Genomic DNA, 14,598 nt, shown 5'->3' with positions numbered 1-14,598 from the left:
TTCTCTGCATCTGGCTGGCATCTCCTCGACTCAGTCCTCCTTCTTCCCATCATTCTCATTTTGGCTTTCCTGCCTAACTTCCTGCCTGGCTACTAGCCAATCAGCATTTTATTAAACCAATTCTGAGTGACAAATCTTTTCAGTGTACAATAGGATTATTCCACAACAGATTTGCTCTTCTTCTTCTGGTGTCTCATCTTCTGACTTGGGATTTGTGCCAGCACCTTGCACTCCCCTTCCACCAGGCTTTCAAACCTTAGACCTCAAAATTGGTATCAGATCCATAGCTTCCCTCGTTCATGGGGCTTTAGGCTTTGACTGTCTTATGTTGCTAGTTTCCCTGGCTCAGCAGCTTACAGACAGTAGTATGAACTTTTCAGACTGTAAGCATGGTGCTAACTTTATAGTAAATCCCCTCTTTGTTGTCTGTCTGTCTCTCGCCTACCTATCATCTATATACTCAATGCTTGCCCACTCTATTGACCCAATTTCTTTGGAGAAATATAACAACCATATATAAGGAGAAAATATACATATCAAAACTCAAAATTATTTATCGTGTTTGAGCATTGTTGCAGACTCTTGGATATCACCTATAACCATAGTCCCTGAACACTAAATGACACAAAATTCAATTAAATATTTCCCCAAACATGAAAGAATCTGACATCTTTCCTCTGCATGCAAAACAAAGGGAAGGACACTTGCCACCAAATGTGACCACCCAGGTTCTAGCCCTTAGTCCACATGGTTAAGAAGAGGACAGATTCCCATAAAGTTTCCTCTGGTTTCCACACAACCTCCATGGTGTGCATGTGCCCACACACATACACAAAAAAAATATTAATTAGTTAAATTCAAACAGAAAAATCTAGCAGTGAGCATGCCATGAGAGCAATGTGGGCACAGAATAGCTGAAGGTCAAGGTTCAACCTAAGTGCAAAGCTGCCCATAGCAGTGTGTGTGCTGCTATTGTGTTCCCCAAAATATTGTGTACCTTAATAAACTTATCTGGGGTCAGAGAACAGAAAAGCCACTAGATACTTAAGATAGGCAGTGATAGCACACGCCTTTAATCCTAGCATTACAGAGACAAAAATCCATGTGTTGAAGGATACAGACAGGCATGGTGACTCATCATGCCTTTAATCCCAGAAAGCAAGCCTTTAATCCCAGGGAGTTGTGGTAGAAAGCAGAAAGGTACATAAGGTGTGAGGAAGCATTTGGCTGGTTAAGCATTTGGCTTGTTAAGCATTCAGGCTTTTGAGCAGCAATTCAGCTGAGAGCCATTCTGGATGAGGACTCAGAGGCCTCCAGTCTGAGGAGACAAGACCAGCTGAGGATCCTGCGAGGTGAGATAGCTGTGGCTTGTTCTGTCTCTCTGATCTTCCAGTGTTCACCCCAATACCTGGCTCAGGTTTGATATTATTAATAAGACTCTCTAAGATTCCTGCTACATCTGGTGCCCAACGTTCTTGGTACGAATTCACGAAAAAGCCTCTTGCCTGTAGCCTTGTGGGCCCCAGGCTCAGGCCTGAGCTACACTTGGCCAGTTGTGGTGGCGCAGGCCGGTAGCATTTCCTGAAGGAGGCAGAGGCAGGTGAATCCCGAGTTTGAGGCCGGCCTAGGAGGCTTGCTAAGGAGAAGCTTGCCGGGGCTGAACCACAAACAGTGGTGGGACCATGGAGGCAGTGGCTGCTACTCCGAGTTGCTGGCTTTTTCTCATCATGTTGATGACTGCAGTGATGTTGCCAAGAAAGGTTTATTGCTGCTTGTTCAGAGAAGAATTGCCAGGACCATCGTGTTACAAGAAAGCATCAGCAAAGGTCAGTTTGGAAAAGTTTGGCAAGACAAATGGTGGGGAGAAATTGCTGTGAAGATTTTCTCTTCTAGGGAAGAACATTCATGGTTCTGAGAGACAGACATTTATCAGACTGTGATTGCTCCAAACCACAGAGGAGGAAAAAAAAAAGTCTGCAGTGAACCATGACCACACCTAAAAGTGACTTTGAAATCTTCAAAAAGATGACAGGACTCCACAACGATGATTCTGCATGGACTATGGTAAAAACATTAAGCCAATTAACACCACCAAAAGATCGACTTTGGACTACAAACTACTCAGGAAAATTTGAGATGGCTAGCTGAGATGATCCAGCCTGACAGACTACTCGAACAAGGACTTGTGACAGACCTGAACTTTCCTATTATGCTGAGACTGAACAAATGATACAGGACTTGACAATTAACCCAAAAATTTTCTTTTCGAGATTCCCTAAAAATATCTTCACCCCTAGAAAGAAAAAAGAAAAAGAGTATAAGATATGAGATACATCATTGAATCTACTCTGAGAAAAAAGATAAAGAAATAATAGGATAAATAGGTAGATTACTGAATCTACACTGAAGAAAAAGGGGAAGATATAAAAATGACAAAAGATAGACTACTGAATGTATTATGAAAAGAAAAAAAGAGATAATATGGATATGATACAATAAAAAGGGAGATTATGAAATCTACTTTTAAAAAGGAACTACTTGTTTTAAATAAGATAAGTAATGAAAATTTTTTGGTCTGAGTTTATCAGATGATATTGGACTAGACATTGTTAATATATATAATGGAGTTTTTATCTTCATGCTGTGTTGGCAAAGTGTAGAGTTGGGGTGTGACACAGCATTTCAGCGTTGGTGGTGTCAGACATGCACTGGGAGGTGAGACTGATCCCCCCAGTGGCTTTGTTTAAGCTGGTAGAAACTGGAAGGGCGTGACCCCCTTTAGTGAATGTGAAAAAGGTTTCTGTGAGAACTCTAGCCCCAGGGAGAGGCAGGCTGGCATACAAAACTTTTATTTGATGAACAACCCCAGTCCAGTTCATGCTGAAGAGTATGCCACCTATAGATTGGGGACAAGACATAGGCTTGCCTTACCGTCTACTAAGACATTCATAGAAACATAAGCAAATCAGACTTACGACACCTCTGTCATAAATAGAAGTGATCACAGTCTTTTAAGACTTGGGACACACACAAAGCTCTATGATAACTGGAAGCATGATTGTTTTATGGAGGAAAGATACACTGGATTCAAAACCCACCAACATCAGGCGTCAGAAAGTGATCATACCTTAAGCAAGCCTGGAAATCTCTTAGATGTGAAAATCAAACTGTTTTAAAAGAAAATATTATGTACATTAAGGAAACATAGAAAAGTCATTCAATTCAGATTTTTTTTCAAGAGAAGTAAATGAATTTAAAAAATACCAAACAAAATCCTTGAGTTGGAAGCTGCACCGAGCAAAATTTAAAAAGTATATGCTATAAATAAGGCCCCAGAAGTAGAACAAGTTGAGATCAGAAAGGGATCGTTCAAAGACAGATTACTTGTTTGTTCTCCAGTGATGGAATAAAGGGGGAACACGAATGGGAAGGGTAAGGATTTCTTATCTGCTCACAGGGACAGCACTGAGAATAAAACTGTGCCTCATTCTTGTGCAAGAGGAACTCAACAATATCAAAGGTAGAGGAATGCTCTTCAAAGAGACAGACAAGTTTCCAATGTGCAGAAGACAAATATCCAAGTACCAGGAAGATTAAAGACACAGTCATTTTTGTCTCATCCAAGTCCACGCCAAGACAGGTTACAATCAAACTCTTATGGTAAGTATGCAAAGAAGATTCTACAGGTCAGAAAAGATAGGCATATGCATAAAAGGGCACACAGAATTGTTAGCAGCAACATGTAAGAATGCTAACCAGCAAAACCATCCTTTAGGAAACAGGAGAGATGAAGACACAGACAAAAAGGAAGGCATCCCCACCAGATCCCTGTTACAGTCAGTCTGAAAGTAGTTTTTCAAAGGTAAGGAAACAGACATTAATGAAAAGGAAGGCCTTGGGGGATGTTAGTTACTGGTCAGAGCAATGACAGACAATCTCAGGATGTGCAGGTAGCTCAACAAATCAAGAATAGGGAAACTTGTGGTAATATTGTGTTCCCCAATGTATTGTGAACACTAATAAACTTATCTGGGGTTAGAGAGCAGAACAGCCACTAGATAGACATAGAGGCCAGAAAATGGTGGCACACACGCCTTTAATCCTGGCATTCCAGAGGCAGAGATTCATCCAGATCTCTGTGAGTCCACACTGGAAACAGCCAGGCATGGTGACTCACGCCTTTAATCCCAGGAAGTGATGGCAGGAAGCAGAAAGGTATATTAGGTGTGAGGACCAGGAACTAGACTGGTTAAGCTTTTAGGCTTTTGAGCAGCAGTTCAGCTGAGACCCATTTGGATGAGGACACAGAAGCTTCCAATTTGAGGAAACAAGATCAGCTGAGGAATTAGCAAGGTGAGGTTAGCTGTGGCTTGTTCTGTTTCTCTGATATTTCAACGTTCACCCCAATAGCTGGCTCTGGGTTTGTTTTTATTATTAGGACCTTTTAAGATTAGTGTTATAGAAACTCCCTATAAAAACTAATAATCACATCTGAAGATACCCACAGAGTACCCCATAAACATACCCACACAATACCCGCAAACACACCTACATTGGGTCCTCCAAAGACAAGGGCAAATGATGTTTTTATGAATCAGCCAGCCTCAGATATTTTTTGCATAGCAAGACAAGATGGACTGTGATAAATATATGTTAAACATTTTGAAAGCCTCTGCCACTACTTAAGATTACATAGCTGGTTAGAAAAGAAAAGATGAAACTTTTTAGTTGATTATGGTATGACAGTCAATGTAGAAAATCTGAAAATATCAACAAAAACACTATAAAATCGAAGGATAGGAGTATAACACAGGGAAATCAATTATTTTACTATCTTGTAGCAGTAAATAAGTAGCATTTGAGCTAAAGATCCAATACCATTTGTATTAGCACCTTCCAAAGTGAAATACTTAGGCATCAATCTAACAAACCATGTATAAGAGCTAATGAACAAAACCCTGAGATGGTACAAATATTTAAAAAGGAAAAATTGAAGAAAGTTCATCTTCACAAATGGAAAATGTTGATATTACACCATATCTTCATGGCTTAATCTACAGATATAGATAAACTGATTTTAATGTTAACATGCAAAAGCAAGAGGTTGGAATATCCACATAGGGTGAAAAGGAGAAAACTAAAGTTTGGAAGCTGAGCTGCTCAATATTTAGAGATATTTGGGTAATTAAACATTAATATGCAAATTTAAAAATGTAATTTTTAAAAATGTAATTTTAAAAATCAACTCAAAACTTATACAGATAAGTATCTGAAAACTTAGATAAAACTTCAAAATGGAAAAAATAAAAATTCTGGGTCTGTTTTCTGTTTTTATATACCTGTTTCCACTGAATTTGGTAGAACTTTTTCCTCCACCTTAGAAGCAACTTGATATGAATAATGAGACAGTAACTCATTGTGTCCTTGAGTACCATGGTGTATACTAGTTTAATTCTCCTACATGACCCTAGTTGTGTTTATTCCCATTTCCTTGCCAATTAATTAAAATAAGACATCTTTAAAACACAACTTGGCATTTTTTCTGTTTCTTTTCTTTGGAAACTAGATATGACTTCTTGATTCCTTTAAAAGAAGAAGCCATAGAGTCAGATTTAGGAAAGCCATCAGAAAGTAGTAATCACTATATTAATGGCTTGACATATTCAGGATGTCCCCTGCATAGTGGATATTATAAGTGATTTCTACTTACTCCTATTTTATTTAACCCTCAGAGTGGGATCTGCAAGATTTGCACCAGTTGAACAATTACGAATGTTTTAGTGGAAGATTTGAACCTCGTGCTTAGGCATCACTGGTGTGTTGCCTGGCTAGTAAGTGACATAGAGACAATTCCAACCAATGCACCCTGATTCCAATGGCAGTATCATTTCCATTCACCTCACTTCAGCTTCTGCTGGGAAAGGTAGAATCATTTTGAAAATGGCAGCATTTGCAGGTGTACAGATACTTAAAAGTACCAATCTCTAAAGTACGCCAATAAAATGTGTCTTCACAGACTACGTTGTACACTTTGGCCAAGATGGAGAATGGGGCATTTCCCTCAGTACTGACACTGAGTACTAAGTACTAAGTCAAGACACACCTGACAATATTTTAAAGGGTTGCTCATTACATCAGAATCTGTCATGTTTAGACAACAATTTCAGAGGAACAATGTAGCATATGGGCCCTAATCTTACAATGCAGAATGGGATAATTCAGTACTTACTAAATAGAAGTTTGCTTGTCCTAGGATTTTTTTCAATGACTATTACTGGATCCAATGATACTAATTTACCTCCATTCTGTATATGTGTTGTTTTGAGTATGACAAATGCAAATCAGGATGAAGGTGAGTGCTTCATGTTCCAGCCCTGACTCCTACAAACAAAGCTTATCAATCATGAGTAATTACATTGTCAGTTCCTAATTTAGCAAGAACTATTCTACTCTAACCCAGCAAATGCAAATATCAAAATAAATGAAGTTTTGGAAAGCAGAACACAATGCAGATGACCTCTATTTCAGCTGTCAGTCTAAAGTAAGGGTTGCTGTTCTCTTGTTTGCTTTCAAAAATGTAAGAAATAGGGATGGTATTAGCTGCAAGAGTGAGTGTGTCTCATGCCAGCCATTTACGTTGAACCTGGGAAGGCTTATGTCCAGCCCGACTTGGCACCAATATGAATATGATGCTGATCATTGGAAACGACATGGGTGCTCCGACCATGCCTTTGAGCTGCTCTCTTCTAACACACAGGGATGAGTCAAACAAGTGGAATAGACGTTTGTAGCCACACAATTAGATGCAGTGCTTTTTGGACTAGTCAGATTATGGAATTACTTTCATTGGCTTAACCACTGTCAGTTTAGAGCTTTGAGATAGCCTGATTACTCAATATGTAGCTGCTAATTCCTTTTATATCATTGTTTATGCAACATCAAATGACAAGAGTGAGAGCCTCACTAAAGCCCCCCTCAAAATCACCTGATACGAAGTTTGAGGATGTTAGAACTTTTCCTCTAAGGGCACTTTTGATGCATGTAATTTTTTTCAGAATGATTTGCTGAGAAAGGCAGACAGACAAGGTATAGCATGAAGGAAATGAGTATGCTTAATCCACTGTCTAGAATAAGCAGCATTGGAGATAACAAAAATCTCCCAAATATGTAGAGACTACTCCATAAAAATGAATTTTTCTGTGTGTTGGGGGTGTGGTCTTTAATGTCAAATATTGACTCTGTATTGCAATTGACTGTTGAAGAAATGGAAGGATTCAAGCCAAGTGAGAAGCTGTTTATTGCAAGCTGAGAGGGGGCATTTGATAAGAGCAAAGTCATCACTTCTGAAGGATATTAACAAAATATAAGAAAAAAATAAGAGGTGAAAAATTGGAATGGTGGAAACCAGGAGACCTGGTCTCTGTTAGAATGACAATCACTTGTTCCACTCACAAAGGAGAAAAGGCCCAGAGGATAACAGTAAGGCCATGTGATGGAGATGAGGCTGAACAGTGTCTAAACTTTAGAGGAACTTATGCAGAATTTGTCAGAGCTGCACAGACCTTCCCTCCATCTCTGTGGAGCTAAGCATCCATAGAAGCTCCGATGACTAGTGCATCACACACAATATCCCCGTGTTGCTAGGGAGGAAGGAGGAAGACCTGAGAGGCTGCTGCTTCCAGTTGGTTTCATGCCAGGAGACTTAATTTTCTCAAAATTGGTAAGATTTAACCATCAAGGCAAAGACTTTTCAAGTTTTTACAAATGTCATTTCTACTGACTTAACTGAAAAAGGTAGCAGAGAAACAGCAGCCTGAGCCTTCCTCATCAAAGCATGCAGTGCTAATTTACAGGTGTGCAGGGAAGCGCGTATCCCATAGTTACTGTATGACACTTTCTAAGACAACGTTTTTATGACAGAAATTCATCTGGTAGACATATAAAAATAATGATGGGTGAAATCTGTGCCTGACATAAAGATGTTAGTTGCTTCATAAATCTGTGTGAAGCTTAAGTGTATTTGAACTGCAATCAAGGAAGCAACATAAGCTCAAAATGAACCCAGAAATATGGCCTTCCTGTCATAGTTCTAAATCTGAGTTAGATAATCCTTGGAAAAAGTCTGTCTGAGCCTTGGAAAATTTCAATAGTTATGCCTTCATAACCATCAAAACTATTTTTTTTTCATTTTATTCAGGACATACTTGTTAAACATAAACATATATAAAGATCTATGAAAGACTCAAAAATTGTGTATATATTCATGTGCATGTGTGTTCCAGTGTCTGTGTGTTCATGTACAGAAGCCAGAAGTAAAACTTAGCTGCCATTCCTCGGGATCTATCTTCCTTATTTTATGAGACCGAATCTCTCAGTGGCTGGCATCCTCCAGTCTCTACCTTCATTGCATCAAGCTTTCAAGTGCACACTACAATGCACAACTGTTACATGGTTTCTGGGGCTCAAACACAGGTCTTTGTCCTTGTGTGGTGAATGCTTCACCAACCAAGCAGTCTCCACAGCACCATTAAAACTCTTACTGTGTCCCCTCAAACAGTTTTAGTAGGTCTGATGGTATGTGTAGAATCAGGTCTTGCCTTGGACAGTGAGGTCACAGGGACTTAATGGTCTGAGTTTAGGTGTCTGGCTAATTAGGAGTAACATGTACTAACTTTAGGGATGGGACATAAGACCCACATGTGGATAAGTAAACAAAACAAACAGAAACCCCTGAGTTCTTTTTCATTCTTAAATTTTAACTTCCTTTCTTCCCACTGTACATTTGGTCACCTGAAGCTTGGTAGTAAGTAGATCAGGGAGATACGAAGAGTTTAAAGTGATGGAATGATGGAAGCTAGGTCAGTCACTGAGAATCAGCTTCAAATGGACAATATTTAGGTTCACAAAGGGTCTCCTTTATCTAAATATGTCTGTTCATAGGTTGGCTGTGTATGTGGGGGTTTCTATGTTTAACTATTTGCAACTTTATCTTTTTAGATATGTCTCTTTTTGCTCAATACATTGACAGATAGTTAAATTTTAGTAGGAAAAATATGGCTGAGTATCAATATGTAATTATTTGTACCGACTATGTATTTGGTTCTGTGTAAGATACTAAACATTGAAGCGTCAAAGACTGGGGTGGCCACTGTAGATATAAACTTCAGGTCTAGCTGTGACAGACAACAAATAAATACACCAGCAAGTAAATACATAACTATAAATTGATATGCATGGTATGGATGGAATACAGATGGTAAATGTGTAGCATACAGTACCAAGGTATCAGCTAAGGAAGTGTGGTCAGGGAAACTTATAGCCTGAGAAGGAATTTTGTGGAAATCCATCTACTCTGTGGCTGCTTAGTTATCAGGAAGCAGATGTTCTGTTCATAATAAACACTCTGAAGAAGAGTTTGAGGAGGTAAATGGTTACTGTATCAAGATCTGAGAGGCAGGCTCTGTTAAAGCCACAGTAATGGAGCCTTTCAATGGGTGACTACCATGTGCCCTCTAGTTCTCAACTATTGACAATAACAAATTCCCATAACTTAGAATGGAAATTGTTTTTATTCATTTAAGGCACAAATTCATTAAAACATGATTCTCACACCTAAAGCTACCTCTTTTCCTCCTCATTCTCAGCATAGTTTGGGCTGTTTGAAGTTGTATAGTAGAAGGTGGAGTGTGGGAGACAGAATTCTAATATAGCCCATCAAGACTCCTGGGCCCTGCTTGTTCATTAAACCATCAATCCAGATGCTCCTCTGAGGCAACCTAGCAGGTGTGATTACAGCCCTTGCTCTATATAATTTCAGATTGCCTCAGTGGGCTGTGCTGACTGTAGGAGGTCTTTATCGAGAGAGGTTTCTTTGGCTGGTTGCAGAAAGTGTTTTGAAGCCTGAAAGGACTCAGAATTCCTCTTATGCTTGAATACAGACTTGAAAGTAGACTATAGGATTTAGGAGTGACCACGAGTCAACGGTCAACCAGGAAACAGAGCCTCCACTGAACAATCAAAACAGAGCATATTTTGCCTACAACAATTACCTCAGCCCAAAACTGTACCACCACCAGCCAGAGATTTTCCATAAGCTAGTCTGTTCAAATCCTGGACTTCTACCTTGTGCCAAAACAAACCAGAGAACTAATCACAGTCCGTGTCAGATTCTATCCACAACACCTTGAGCTAACAAACAGGCATCACTGTTGAAGTTGTGTGGACACGCAGATATTCTGTTGCGTCACTGTTGAAGTTGTGTGGACACACTGTTGAAGTTGTGTGGACACGCGGATATTCTGTTGCGTCACTGTTGAAGTTGTGTGGACACGCGGATATTCTGTTGCTTTTGCTTTGAGCCAACCTCAAGCTTTCTCACTTCTCTGCAGCAAACTGTTTTTGACTATAAAGGTATTAGACTGGGGAAAAGAAAACAGGGAAATCAAGAAAACAGATGAATGATTTTAAAATGGAGCCAGGTTCAGACACTCCAAGATTGACAAGGGAAGCAAGCCACTGTTTTGTTCTGCCAACTAGTGTTACTTTTTAAGATGAGACGTTATTCAGTATTTCTTCTCTGAATGAGAAGTAAGCATCTTATTGTATGTTGTTGTTGTGGATGCCATGCTTGCTTCCAGGGACTCATGCCAGATTCTCACCATTATTTTTCTTTGTCTTTTCTCTATACTGTTAATGGTAAAAATGGTGGTTAGTGCTTTTTGGTATTGTGTTGTTTTTCCTGAGGCACTTCTGACTTTTGTTCAACTTATTTTCTTTCTTTCTTTCCTTTTTGTTTCTCTTTTCTTCTTTTTCTTCATTTCTTCCTTCCTTCCTTCCTTCCTTCCTTCCTTCCTTTCTTTCTTTCTTTCTTTCTTTCTTTCTTCTTTCTTTTGGAGATAGGGTCTCATGCAACACACACTTTCCTTGAACTCACCATGTTACTGAGGCTGGCCTTGAGTTCATAGTCCTATTGTCCACACTGCTCAGTGCTAGGATTGCAATGATATCAGATGAGCTAAGCAGATCTCTTGGATTTTCTTCATGTTGCAAGGAAACAGAGCAATTCCCAGTTAACTCCAGGAAGAGTTAGCTGTGCTTTCCTGTGCTTTCTTAGCCTGTAGTTTAAAGCCAAGTGTTCAAATTCAGTTCTTAAGAACACTGGAAGGATCAAGGCAAGTCTCAATGACTCTCAGAGATGTGTGGAGCTCTCATGTGACACTGGTCTATTTATCATCCTTGGCTTTGTAGTCAGCTGTGAATCAAAAATAAAATACCATTTAAGTCTTGCTACAAATATTTTTGTTGACAGAGTCACATGACCTTGATTGTGACTTCTAAAGGTTCTTACAAGGTGAACAAATGCTTGAAGGAGCATGAAACAACACCGACCAAACATTAGGAGTGTGGGAAATGCAGAACATGCTGTTTAATGGTCCCCTTAGTTAGGGTTTCTATTACTGTGATAACAGCATGACCAAAGAAACTTGTGGAGTAAAGGGTTTATTTGGCTTACACTCCATATCACTGTTTATCATCAAAAGAGGTCAGGACAGGGACTCAAATAGTGTAGAAACCTGGAGGCAGGAGCTGATGCAGAGGCCATGGAGGGATGCTGCTGACAATCTTGTTCACTGCTGCTTGCTCAGACTGATTTATCATAGAATCCAGGATACCAGCCCATGTATCTCACCACCCACAATGGGCTGGACCCTTCCCCAACAATCAGCAATTAAGAAAATGCCCTACAGCTATATCTTGCATATGCATTCTAAATTAAAGTTCCTTTCTTTCAGATAACTCTAGTTTGAGTCAAGTTGACAAAAATCAAATCAGCACAATTGACCCCATGTCAATTTGACACATGAACTGTTAAGCCATAACCTTTCCTTTCTTCTTATTCCCAAGATCACACATTAATACAAACATTACATTACTAATATTTCAAATTATTAAAGTCCCACTGTCTTTAAAAATTCAAATACTTAAATATTCAGTCTCTTTAAAATAGTTTCTTTTAAAATCCAGTCTTAAAATTTAAAATATTTCAACTGTGGGCTCCTGTAAAATAAAATTTAAAAAAAGTACTTTTTTTTACTTCAAGAAGAAAGAACCAGGGCATAGTTCCAATCAAATCAAAGTGAAACCCAACTCCAACTGTGGAAATATCTTGTATCCAATGTCTGGGATCCATTCACAATCTTCTAGGCTCTGCTAAAGGATTTGCGTCTCTTCTCTGGTTCTGTCCTCTGCAACACACACAGGTTGTCTCCTAGGCTCAGAGTGGCTCCACTCCATTCCTGCTGCTATCTTTGGCTGTCCAATAGCAAGGCAGGAAACATTAGGCAGGACTTCTAGACAGAGAGAGGACCTTGAGATGAATCTAGACACACAAGACATTTGGCAGCCAGACCCGGAGGAGGAAGTGGGATTCATGGAACTGAGCAGAGGTAAAAAGCCACATGGCAGAAGGTAGAGTAATAGAAACAGGTTAATTTAAATTTTAAGAGCTAGACGGGAACAAGCCTAAACTAAGGCGAGCTTTCATAATTAATAACGGTCTCCATGTCATTATTGGGTGGTTGATGACACCAAAAAAAAAGAAAGTCCAACTACGTTTCCTGCCCAGTGTCCAGCTTGTGTAACCACATGGGGCCTGAGAAAGCTGAAAAAAAGTTTCCAACACAAAGTCAGAGATGGTTTTCTGCCAACCATAGTCTTTTGGGTAGGCTGGGTGCTCTCAGCATACAGAGGTATGGCTCCTTTAAGAGGCCCTGCTGTACAGCCGGCACTTGAACAGCTGGCACACTATGAGTAGGAGACTGGGTAAAAATGTGTACCACAGATGGGCCAGCCAACTTCCCAGAGCTGGGACGGTTAAATCTAGCTCCTGGCAGATACCCGTGGGCATGAGGCTAGGCTCTCAAGGAACCAAGGGGCATGGAGCCAGCTGCCAGCACCATGTGCTAAGCTGAGCCTTGCATCAGATGGTCTAGATGTTTAAGGCTTGGGTCACGTGGCCAGAGAATGCTGCAAGCAATTAGTAAAGCCAGATCCAGACCAAAAAAAAAACCTCTAAACATGTACAGAATTCCTTAAAATGTGTGCTTAGATGCTGAAAATGGGTATAGACAGTCATAGAAAGCAAAACAGATACTTTAAAAATAATAAAGTGAAGTCTTTAAAGAAAGAGTAAAGTAATATAAAAAGAGTAAGTCACACAAGGATGGGAATATACAGGGCATCGGGATCTTGTATGGTGTTTTGTTGACTTTGAGTTTTTTGACTGCTGATGAGCAAAGGATGCTACAAAGGGATATTGGATTATTAAAAAAGAAAAGAAAAGAAGCTAGTGAATTAAACCATTCTTCATATTTTAAGAATATCTTAACTTTAGAATGGAAGTCAGAAAATGTGTTACATTGAAGGAGAGGTTATGCTTTTGTTTCTAGTGGAAACAAAAAGCTATGGATTCTTTCAAAATTCTTTCTTCTTTTCAGGAGGTCTTTAAGGGGGAGACCTCCTGAAAATCTTGGCTATAGCCATGAAAGAAAAACTACATGACAGGTGACATATAAGCTGATTCCTCTACTATGGGAACAGCTCTAAGACTAGATGACATATGATAAATTTTATTGGCTACAGAGTCCTCATGACTTAGTATTGTATGCCATTCTTGCATATTGCATGGATGGAGATTTGTATTACAGTTTGGTTATACAGTCCAAACAAACTTAAAAGTTGACAGATACCTTTTACCTGCTCAAACACAGAGCAGAGAATAATCCTTAGCTGATTTGTGCACACCACATGCTCCATACTTGTCTTAATGCAGATATGTATACTACCATTAAAAGTTTGTGTGTTTTCAATAAATAAAAAAAATGAACCAGACACTAATGATAAAAAGTAGCCCAGGTGATCCAGCCTCTCAAAATGCCTCTGTTGTAGTTTCTTCAAAAATCTACATCCAGAACAACTTCAGCGCTACTAGCTGAGAGGGTCCAGCCTCACAAAATACTCTTACCAGGACTTTAGATAAACCCTGCACTTTCCCACCACACAGAGACTAGACAACAAATGATACACTTAGCTCTCCTGGAACTTGACCATTATCTCAATTTTTCAGGGGCCCCTAAAGACACTGTTGCACCCAGAGAACAGGTAGCAATCTAGAGAAAATGACACCCACATTCCCAAAAGTTGGGGTGGGTGGTTTTTGGTCATTCTGTGGCTTATGGATGCTTATCACTGTTTAGAGGGGTTAGTTGCAAGTTGTTACTAGTCATGGTAAAAGGAAACTAAGTAAGGGAGGTTAGATTCAAGGATCTCTTTCTGAAAAAAAAGGGGGCAATAGAGAAATTATAGGAAAAAGGGGTATATTATTGAATCTGCTTTTAAACAAAAAGGAACTATTAATCTCAAATATTTTATATTGGTATGGATTTTATATATTGATACAAATTTAGGTTATTTTTGTTTTAACACACTGTATATATGGTTCTATTCTTGTTTAAGGTATTGTACCTATGCAGCTCGTTGAAAAATGTAATGTATAATTCAGAAATTCAGGTTAGTGGTTAATCATCTACAATAATCAAA

The 14,598-nt window shown here is 39.3% G+C and overlaps 1 protein-coding gene across 10 annotated transcripts in view; it reads left to right on the top strand.

The window, feature by feature from the left end:
* LOC143274021 (uncharacterized) overlaps positions 1–14,598 on the top strand; it is a 211,603-nt gene that overhangs the window by 14,366 nt on the left and 182,639 nt on the right. The gene's annotated exons all lie outside the window — the stretch shown is intronic.

The sequence above is a fragment of the Peromyscus maniculatus genome, chromosome 6 (assembly GCF_049852395.1).
Source record: "Peromyscus maniculatus bairdii isolate BWxNUB_F1_BW_parent chromosome 6, HU_Pman_BW_mat_3.1, whole genome shotgun sequence".
Classification (NCBI taxonomy): Eukaryota; Metazoa; Chordata; class Mammalia; order Rodentia; family Cricetidae; genus Peromyscus; species Peromyscus maniculatus.
This window is presented reverse-complemented; position numbering and strand designations above follow the sequence as displayed.